Raw genomic sequence first — 10443 nt, forward strand, 5'->3', positions numbered from 1 at the left:
TTGGAAACCTAACTGAGACACCTGGGTAGCCAGCTGCAGCAGTCTCACAGGTGGTTGGAAACCTAACTGAGACACCTGGGTAGCCAGCTGCAGCAGTCTCACAGGTGGTTGGAAACCTAACTGAGACACCTGGGTAGCCAGCTGCAGCAGTCTCACAGGTGGTTGGAAACCTAACTGAGACACTTGGGTAGCCAGCTGCAGCAGTCTCACAGGTGGTTAGAAACCTAACTGAGATACCTAGGAAGTCAGCTGCATCAATCTCACAGGTGGTTAGAAACCTAAATGAGACACCTGGGTAGCTAGCTGCAGCAGTATCACAGGTGGTTGGAAACCTAACTGAGACATCTGGGTAGCCAGCTGCAGCAGTCTCACAGGTAGTTGGAAACCTGAGACACCTGGGTAGCCAGCTGCAGAAGTCTCACAGGTGGTTGGAAACCTAACTGAGACACCTGGGTAGCCAGCTGCAGAAGTCTTACAGGTGTCACAACCATCCTGCTACTCTTGATGTTAAAAACTGGAGGCCTGAGAGTTCTATGTAGTCACAGCATAGAAGAACACATGCACGGCAATATTCACCTCTGAGTGCTGGGGATTCCAACCTAGGTCCACATGCTTGCTCGTCGAGTGCTCTTACCCACTGAGACACCTTCCCAGGCCCTCACCTTCAATCTTTTAGATGTTCAGATTAATAGTGACTGAATTATCCAGGCATTATATACATTCTTCGCCCACTAGGGCATGTTCTTCTCTAAGAGGTATTTATTTGCGTTTGAAAAAATCCTTTTTACAGTTTATAGATTCAACTTCTATGTTGGATTCTAAGTGGTGGGCTGTCAAATCTGATGCAGCTTCAGGGAGAGAAATAGCTTTGCAGTTTCTCCCCAGGGCTCTGAGGGCTCCATACAGAGGGTGACTGTTCCAGAGTCAACTTCTGAAGCAGCAGTGGATTGAGTCAGTGTTGTTATAGTTCTGGGTCCCTAGGGTCACTCTGCCAATGGCAGAACTTCCACTTAACCCAGGTGGAGGAATAATTTATGTCATTTCCTCTGCAGATAAAACATAGGCCTTTCAATGCTGTGAGAGCGGCTCTTTGTTCAGTTTGTCGGAAATTACATTGGCACCTGACCCTGAACTACCTGTGGAAGAGTTTCCAGCGTTACCGTGAGGATATTTAGCATATCAAAGTGGAAATTGCTCTCGCAACCTTGGAAGGTCTCCAGGTGGAGAACTTTGGAGAGTTTGGCTGATGTGGTTGCAAGGCTGCCACATTCCGTCTGAACACTTCCAGCCATGTGGTCAACCTGCTGGTCACATGAGTGAGCTAATTCTGAGCATAACAATGCCTTGTGGTGCCATGGAGGTCAACAGATTTGGGGCTGGCGGAGCCAGCTGTTTATCCAGGAAACCCCTGCCTTCAGGCAAAGGAATGGATGAGAGTCATTTTTTGTATGTCTGTCATGACTTTGAACTAACAATGAGCCACCTAGAGACCCAGAGCAAAGGGAATTCAACCACCTGAAGCCAAACCTGTTCCGAACTGTAGTCTACACCTTAAGGCGCAGTTACCACAGGGTGTCCGCAATGTGACTGATGGGAAGACACGGAGAGCAAAGCTTAGAGATTATTTTACCGGAAGAGCAAAGCTTAGAGATTATTTTACCGTTCCGGGGTTAAATGTAGACAATAGGAATGGATTCCCGGGACTAAACACTTGGCAAGAAACAACTTAGGGGAAGGATTTATTTGAGTTCAGTTGAGAAAGGGAAGCATGATGGCCAGGGTTCTGACCTTGGGGCAAGAGCCTGTAGCTGCTCACAGCCACAGACAGGAGCCAGGGCCAGGCTATAAGGCACAAGCCTGTCCCTTCTGCCAGCCAGGCCTCATCTCTTAAAGGCTCCATAACTTCCCCAACAGGGCTGTTACCTGGGGTTGCCACTCAGCTGCTTCGGAAGCCACCATACATGCTGTGTGAAGACTTTCCGGTATTGCTGTCTCGGAGTCCCCACCCTTCTGTAAACAATTCCTTGCCTGTGCTCTGTATGTAAGCCCTATAAACATCGGTTCCCTGGGTTGAACGTTAGTGGAGTTAAACTTTGGTTTGCTGTAGGACTTTAGTGGGAGGGAAATGGTGTTTATGTCTACCCAGGGAAGAAAATTTGGTAACAGAAGGCAGTCCTTCGACAACTTCTTGTGAAAACATGGGACAAGAAGAGCCATAAATATAGCTGCAATGGCTACCGCTGCCAATCTGTAGACAGATCTGAATAAGAGCATCCACAAACACCAGGTCCTGAGAACAGAAGAGGCTGTGCCCCTCATCCACAGGAATAGATGGCTTCCAAGAGTGGGGAGGCAGAAGCCATAGATAGTGATGAGTCCTGTATGTGATGTACACTGTGGTTAATCAATTGATAAATGATCACAGAAGAGATTAGAGATGACCACCAATGAGCACCACTAATACAGAACAACTATAACAGCTCAAAACCGACAAGCTGGTCATTTCTATACTTTAGCTTTCTGTGTTTTTATACCGTGGTTGGCCCCAGACAGCTGACACCATAGGTTAGGGTGGGACTATGGACCAGTGATACAGCTTTGAAGCTGCGATTGTTACCTGAGGTTTCCAGGCAGCTATAGACAAACCTGGTTTGTAGGGACAACTGCCGGTCTTCAGATCAGTGGAGAAAGCACTTGTTTAGCAGTAGAATTTCAGGGCTGTAGAGAATGTTCAGTTAATAAAATGTTGAAGAGCTGAGTTCACGTCCCCAAATTTATATTATGTCAGCACGGTGGCCTATGCTTGTAGTCCCAGAACCAGGGAGGTGGAGACAGGTAGATCTCTGGGGCTCACTACCAGCCTATCTATCTTAATTGGGGAGCCCCAAAGAAAAATCCTGTTCACAAATAAACAAGCTGGACATCATGTCTAAGGATGATGCCTGAAGTTGTCCTCTGGCCTTCATAGGCACGAACACACACATGCAGACACACATACATACACAGTTAAACACATACACACATGCACAGATATACATGTGCACATGCACATACACACATGGAATTTTACTTATGGGAGAAGAATGACCCAGCACCCACCTTACAGGACAGGCCACAGTGATTGGCCCAGCACAGTTATGTGCCAGTCAGTGTCTTCAGGGATGAAACCTGCCACCATAGCATGCCAGAAGGTATGCAGAGCAAGAACTGTTACAGACGATGGCATGTTGAACCTGCCTTTTTCTGTCTGTGAAGATGACAGGAGTTCATTTCCATATTAATCTATGAGGGTAACATACCCTCCAGTATAGGGTGTCTCCATCATGTGAGTGGTCACAGTACGAGAACCCAGTGTCTTACAGGCTGTTGAGTCTGGAAATACTCAAGAAAGAGCTAAAGAACCAGGCACTGTGACAAATCAGCCCCGTTGCGAATGTCACCCCCACTTCACGTCAGCATCTACCTCTGGTAATTCTGGTCATTTCTTCATCAGTTGCATGAATTGTAGCGCTACATGGAAATATGCAAATAGGCAAACTGCTTGTCAATCATCTCTGTAGAACCTTCAAATGGCATAGAATCTTCATGAAGTTGGTGAGGTTAGAGAGTCAGAAACCTGATGGTCTCAGTAGTAGCTCCAGGATACTGTTTGGGAAGAGGGGACAAGGGTTTGAACAAGGAAGGATTGAGAGAAGCCCTGGAGGGGAGTGTGGACTCCTGAAGCTCCTGGCTGCTCGTGCAGAAATCTCTCTCTCTCTGGCATCACTTTTTGAAAAGCTAATGGGAGGCAAAAAAATGCAGCGAAACTGTTACGGTGAAATCCTTGTGAGAAAGCAGCTAACGCTCCAGTAACTCAATGGCTCGTTCTAAGAGCTCACTGGTCACAACCACAGTAAATACAAAGGATATTTTCAACTTTTTGAGAAAAAGTTTCCATTTTGTTTTGGTTTTTGGTTTTTGAGACAGGCTTTCTCTTTATAGTCCTGGCTCCTGAACCTCGCTCTGTAGACCAGGCTGACTCACAGAGATGTGTTTGCCTCTGTGCCTAAGTGCTAGGATTGAAGATATGTGCCACTACCTGGCTCCTCTTTGTTATTTCCTATGAAAATTCAGTCCCTATCTTATTCTTTGGTGATTCTGCCCAATATCAGTTATCTTTAGACAATGATACTATTATAATATACATTTGATGCATTGAACAAGTAATAGATAATACTTTTAACAATAAATACTTGAACACATTTTAAGCATGAACACTGAAATGTGACTTTACGATTACTCTTAGCCAACTAAGATACATGTTTTTAGTTTTAGGTTAGTGTCCAACACAACGAGTTTAATTATGACATCTTATACACACATGCCACTATACTGTGTTCTCATTTGTTTCTCTGTGCCCCCTTCTTCCTGACTCAGTTTTCTCTTCTGTCTTCTCATCACACCTATTCCACCCGCTGTCTATTCCCCCCTCCTTCCTAGGAATGCTTCATCTTCTCTCATGATTCCCTTTCTAGCAAGCCCACCCAGACATATGAACACAAATATATGTGTATCCATGCAAGGTTCTGTAGATGAGAGAAAGCATACAATACTCGTCTTTCTGTGTCTGGCCTATTTTGCTTAATACAACATTTCCAGTTGTACCCATTCCCCTCCAAATATCACAACTTAGTTTTTCTTTCTGGCCACATGCAACCCCACGTACCACCTTTTCTGTATCCACTCATCTGCTAATGACCACCTTGGCTGCTCTACCTCCTGGCTGCTGTGAACAATGCATCTGTAAAAGATGGGTGTGCATGAATCTCAGCAGTGTCCTCTTTATAGTGAGTGTGTATGCGTATGCTTGTTCACATGTATGCAGATACATATGTGTGTGGGAGGAGATGTGCATATATATTCATATGAATATAGAGATCAAGATCACCTTGAGCATCACACCCAGGAATGTCAACAACATCAACCTGTTGTAAGGAGGCCGCTTGTTTGTTTCCCAATTGTTCAGCCCTGAAATAATCACACAGAAACCATATGATTTGCAATACTGTTTGGCCAATAGCTTAAGCGTATTTTTGGCTAACTCATATCCTAGACTAACCCATCTCTATTAATCTGTATATCACCACATGGCTGTGGCTTAAGAGGTAAAGTTCTGTCCAGCGTCTATCTCTGACAGAGACTACGTAGCTTCTTCTAACTCCTCCTTCTTTCTCCCAGCATTCAGTTTCGTTTTCCCCACCTACCTCTATTCCTTGCATAGGCCCAAGACAGTTTCTTTATTAACCAATGGTATTCACAGGATACAAAGGGAATCTCATATCATCAACCGAGACAGAGACTTAGGGTTCCAGTCTTGACTGCCCTGGCACAGGCATTATAGTTGTGTGATGCTATGCCTGGCTTCTTACATGTGTTCTGGGGCTAGAACTCAGGTACTTATGTTTGCAAGGTAAGCACTTTAGTGACTGAGCTATCCCACCACCTCTCTGTGGTGTGTTGCCTTGGGGTCCTTCGGTATATCTTATGGGTAGTGTATTTATTCATAGTTTGTCTGTCCTTCGGTATATCTAATGAGTAGTATATATACATAGTTTGTCTGCAGCTCTATTTTCAGGCTTCTGTTTTTGAGGCATGTTCATATTGATTTCCACAGTGGCTGAACAAGTTCCCATCCCCACTGACGGTGAGTAACACTTCTCTCCCCCACCTTTGCTGTATTTGTTGCCATTTGTTTTCTTGCTGGCAACCATTCTGACTAATAAAATGCAAGCTCCAGTCAGTTTTAATGTCCATTTTCCTGATGGCTGAGGATGTGAATGCTTTTCCAGTCCTTATCGTGTTTCCTTATTTGACGGCTGTGTGTGCCAGTCATTAGCCCTTTCCTTGACTGCATTTTACCACAGAATATTTGCTTACACTGTGAAGATGTGTCTTTGCCAAGGTGCCATCTGATTGGTTAAATAAAGAGCTGAATGGCCAATAGCTAGGCAGGAAGAGGTTAAGCAGGACTTCTGGAGACAGAGAGGACTCTGGGAAGAAGAAAGGCAGAGATGGAGAGGACACAGGAGGTGCAAGATAGAAGAGAGATGACATCACCTGACAGAGTATAGATTAACACAAATGGGTTAATTGAAGTTATAAGAGTTAGTTGAGACAAGCCTAAGATAATGACCAAGCTTTCATAATTAGCAATAAGTCTCCGTGTTGTTATTTGAAGGCTGACAGTTCTGACAATAAAGCTTGCTACATTTGGCATCCAATGTAGGATACCAGATGAAGTGTTTATCTAATTATTCTTTATCAATAAAACCTCAGAGCTGGGTGGTATTGGCCCATACCATTAATTCCAGCACTCAAGAGTCAGAGACAGGTGGATCTCTGTGAGTTTGAGGCCAGCCTGGTCTATGGAATGAGTTCTAGGATAGGCTCCAGAGCTACAGAGAAACCCTGTGTAGAAAAACCAAAATAAACTCCGGAGTCAGATGTCGAGGTAAGAACCTGATTGATCAGAGAAGTGGCAGAGAAGTGACTAGTGACCTCCTCTCTCTCTCTCCTTCCTCGATCCAAAAGAGGGCCAAGTCTCTCTATAAGCCCCTCCCTACTACTTTCTTTGTCTCTCTACATATCTTGGGTCCTCCAAAACATCTATGGCTAATATGGTCATCTAGTAGTTAGCTCTGCCCTCTGTTCAAGGTAAACATTGTCAGTCTCAGGAGTGTCAGGGTATGGTCAAAACATCCCACAACAGCATGTTTTGTTTTTGCTTTGTATTTCATTTTTGTAGTTCTTTACATATCCTGGATGTTAATCTCCAGTCTCTTGTGGAGTTGGCAAAGATTTATCTCCCACCTATAGGCTGTCACTTCACTCTGGCAATGGTTCTCATTCAGTGTATGCACTTCTCAATGTCACGTGATCCCATCCGTCAGTCCTTGGAGTGATTTCCTGTGTTATCTAAGTTCCACTCAGAAAGTTCTTGCTTGTGTGTATACAGTAAAGGGTTTTTGTGAGTTTGATCCATTTTGAATTGCCTTTCGTGCAGTGGGTGAGATGGACGACTCTAATTCCATCCTTCTGCACACTGACATCCAGCTTGGTTGTATCTCGAGGCCTCTATCAAAGCTTGGGTGGCTGGAGCAGTGTGGACTTGATTCTGGGTCTCCCACCATAATCTACCAGTATACACATCCGAGTGTTGACTGAGGTTTCTGTCCCACCGGTCCTTCAGTCATTCAGTCCCAAAGGAACACACAGAGGTCTACATTAATTATAAACTGATTGGCCTAGTATCTCAGGCTTCTTAACTCTAATAATTTATATTAGCCCATAATTCTTGTCTGTGTTAGTCACGTGGCTCTGTACCTTTTTTGGCGAGGTAGTCACATCTTGCTTCCTCTGAGCCTGGGTCACGACTGCAGACTGAGCTTTCCTCTTTCCTCTTCCCAGCATTCTCGTTGTCCCGCCTCTACTTCCTGTCTGGCTACTGGCCAATCAGCATTTTATTAAAAATAATACAAGTGACAGGATAAAAGACATTGTCCCAGAACATCTGAGTTCAGATGAACACTAACTTGGAGGCTTTAGCTTTTGTGTGCCAGCTGTGGTTGCCAGGTTAACGAATCAAAGTCCCTGAAACCCTCGCTGCTGCACAATGCAGATCAGTTTTTAATTTGACGCTAATTAGCTGTGTACTCTTCCACAGGTCAACTCCCTTTCTTTGGGCCTCAGTTTCCTCGTCCACCAAACGTAAACATAAAACACACCCATGCTCTGAATCCTGTTTGGAGTTAGATGGGACTCCTTACATTCTTTTGGTTCTGTTTGTATATTTTGCACATCTGTGTTTGTGAGGGAAGGATAGGCTTGTGTCTTAAAGTCAGAGGATGACTGTGGGAATTTTTACTGCGTGGGTCTTGGGGTTTGAACTCAGTCAGGTCTTCAGGTTTAGTGGCAGGCACCTTAGGTTAATCTCATAGGCCCGGTGGGAATCTTAAGACAGGTTTTCTTTTAAATTCCTAGAGCTCCCTGCCCCGGTGTTAACTAACTCAGAATCCTTAGTGTTGGGAACCTGACAGTTGATGTTTGTAAATTCCCTGAGGTTCTAATAGAACTTTGGGCCACCTGGAACCATGAGGTCTTTAAGGTTTGTTTTCTTGGGACTTCAATTCTTTTTCTTATACCAGGTTAGCTTTAGTCCTGGGCCCATGAAGAGGTATAGTGAGTATCTCTATAACTTAGCTGTTCCCATTGTGCCCTGGCCACAAAGAGCTTTCTGAGAAACAGTGAAGTTTAGAGGGGAAGCACACCGCCCTGTTTTTGCCACATTTCCCGCAAACACAGCATTCTCACCTCACATAAGCCACGCTCCAGAGAAACCGGATGCTGCTGCCTTCCCATAGAAAAGCCCCAGGGTGCCTGTGAAATACAGGAGGTGGCAGACAGAAGAGACTACGGTGACACTCTGGATTGAAATAGCCTGGCTTTTCTGGGCCACTGTGGGCCCGTGGCCTCCCCTCTGATCTAACTCCTCTGGGTAGTCCAGAACTGCTGAGGACGCGCGCTCTGAGCGGCAGTGCTTGTCTGGCCTGCACAGGTGCGAGGCTGGGATGCTTGGGCAGAGTAACTCTTTGTGTCTATCTATGTACTGGCCAACTCGAGATACATTTTTGTCTTCTTACTGTCGAGCATATGAGCAATTCACCTGGTATGAATCCAGCTGAAACCTTGCTGGAATCCCCTCTGTTTATCCTCTTGCAAAACTAACCGTTCTAAGATTTGTGACAGAGGAACTGAAGGAAACGGAGCGATAAAGACATCAGGGTTACTGCTGGTTATGTCACAGGCCAGCCTGGGGACAGGGGACAAATTCTAGGCGGGCTTCTCTCAGTCCTCAGTTCTGACTAGGTCTCATCCTCAGGGTAGCTTTCACCATGCCTGGCCCAGTTATAGCTGGGGTCCTTCTGCTGTGGGGTTTAGGGAGACTTTCCACATCCTTGCTGCCTGACTACCGTGGGGTACTTCCAATGTCTCCTCCTTTCTACCCACTCACCCGAGTCTCCTTGTGCTTTGACCTGGTCCTTGCGTGGGTCAAAATGAAGCCCCGCATTTATTCACTATTATGATCAACACTCTGTTGATGGTCTGAATAGTCTTACTTGCTGTTATTAGAATGTTTTCCCCTTTGAGCGTCTTCTATGGCTTGAATACGATTGTCTTTCTGAAACTCGTGTTGGAGTTTAGTCTGCGTCCTGAGGTCTAAAGAGGGGAACTTCACCTGCTGATGGCATACAGAGGAGGCAGGGCTCCGGAAAGGGAAAAGTGGTTAGTTTTTGAGACCATCTTCAGGGTGCAGTCTGCAGGCATGGGTACTGGAGAGTTTTAAAGAAGGGAAGAGAGGGACTGGTGAGATGGCTCAGTGGTTAAGGGCACCAACTGCTCTTACTGAGAACGGGAATTTGATTCCCAGCTACCATGTAGCAGGTTACAGTCACCTGTAACTCCAGTTCAACCCTAGTTCTGAAGGATCAGACACCGCCCCCCACTTTCTGACTTCCATGAGCATTAGGTATGCATGTAGTGCATGTCCATGCAGATAAAACATTCTTATACTCATAGCTGACTTAGCCAGCCAAGTCCCTTTCCCCATGGGGGTCTGGTGCACAATGGTTGAAAACAGCGGCCTCCTTGGTAGTGTTGCCTTGTGTGTTGCCCTAAGGGACCTCGGAGATGATTTTTCCAGCTGTTATTCAAGTCTCTGATTTCAATGTTGTCCCCAGTTGAGGTTTCAGACAGGTATGTGTGGTTCCTTTGGGAAGCCCCAAGGCACAGTGGCCAGGCTTCACACCGGCCAGGTCACCATATCCTTCTGCACCGAGCTGCAGAACAAGAAACACGTGATTGAGGCTCTGCCTAAAGCCAAGTTCAAGTTCCCTGGCCACCCGAAGACCCATCTCTCAAAGAAGTGGGTCTTTACCAAGTTCAATGCAGATGAATGTGAAGATATAGTTGCTTGCTCCTGATGGCATGGGGCCATATATATCTCCAATTCCAGTTCCCTGGTCAAGGGGTGGGCCCTGCATTCCTGAGGACTTCCACAGTATTCTCCGGTTCCCTACTAAATCACATTCAGTAAAAAGTCTTGATCTTCTCTGAAAAAAAACCCTCATATACGTAAAATAAAAATTAAAAAAATGAAGAGAAGGAAGACAACAAGGGACACGAACACGCCATTCCTGTCCCTTGCCATATGATGATGCTCTGCCGTGCCCTGGGATTCTGTCAGCAAGGCTATGTGCCAGCTGTGACTCCTGCCTTTCAACCATAACTGTGAACCCAAACAAACCACGTTGTCTTATAATTGACTGTGAGTAGTAACACAGGACTGGGGCACTTGTTATTAGTAACAGAAGATGGAGTAAAGCAAGTGGAACCACACAGCCCGCA

General features: G+C 45.5%; 1 pseudogene; it reads left to right on the forward strand.

Moving 5' to 3' along the window:
- The first annotated feature begins 9609 nt into the window (after nt 1-9609).
- LOC119808560 lies at nt 9610-9732 on the forward strand (annotated as a pseudogene).
- The last annotated feature ends 711 nt before the right edge of the window (nt 9733-10443 follow it).

This window comes from Arvicola amphibius, chromosome 2 (assembly GCF_903992535.2).
Source record: "Arvicola amphibius chromosome 2, mArvAmp1.2, whole genome shotgun sequence".
NCBI lineage: Eukaryota > Metazoa > Chordata > Mammalia > Rodentia > Cricetidae > Arvicola > Arvicola amphibius.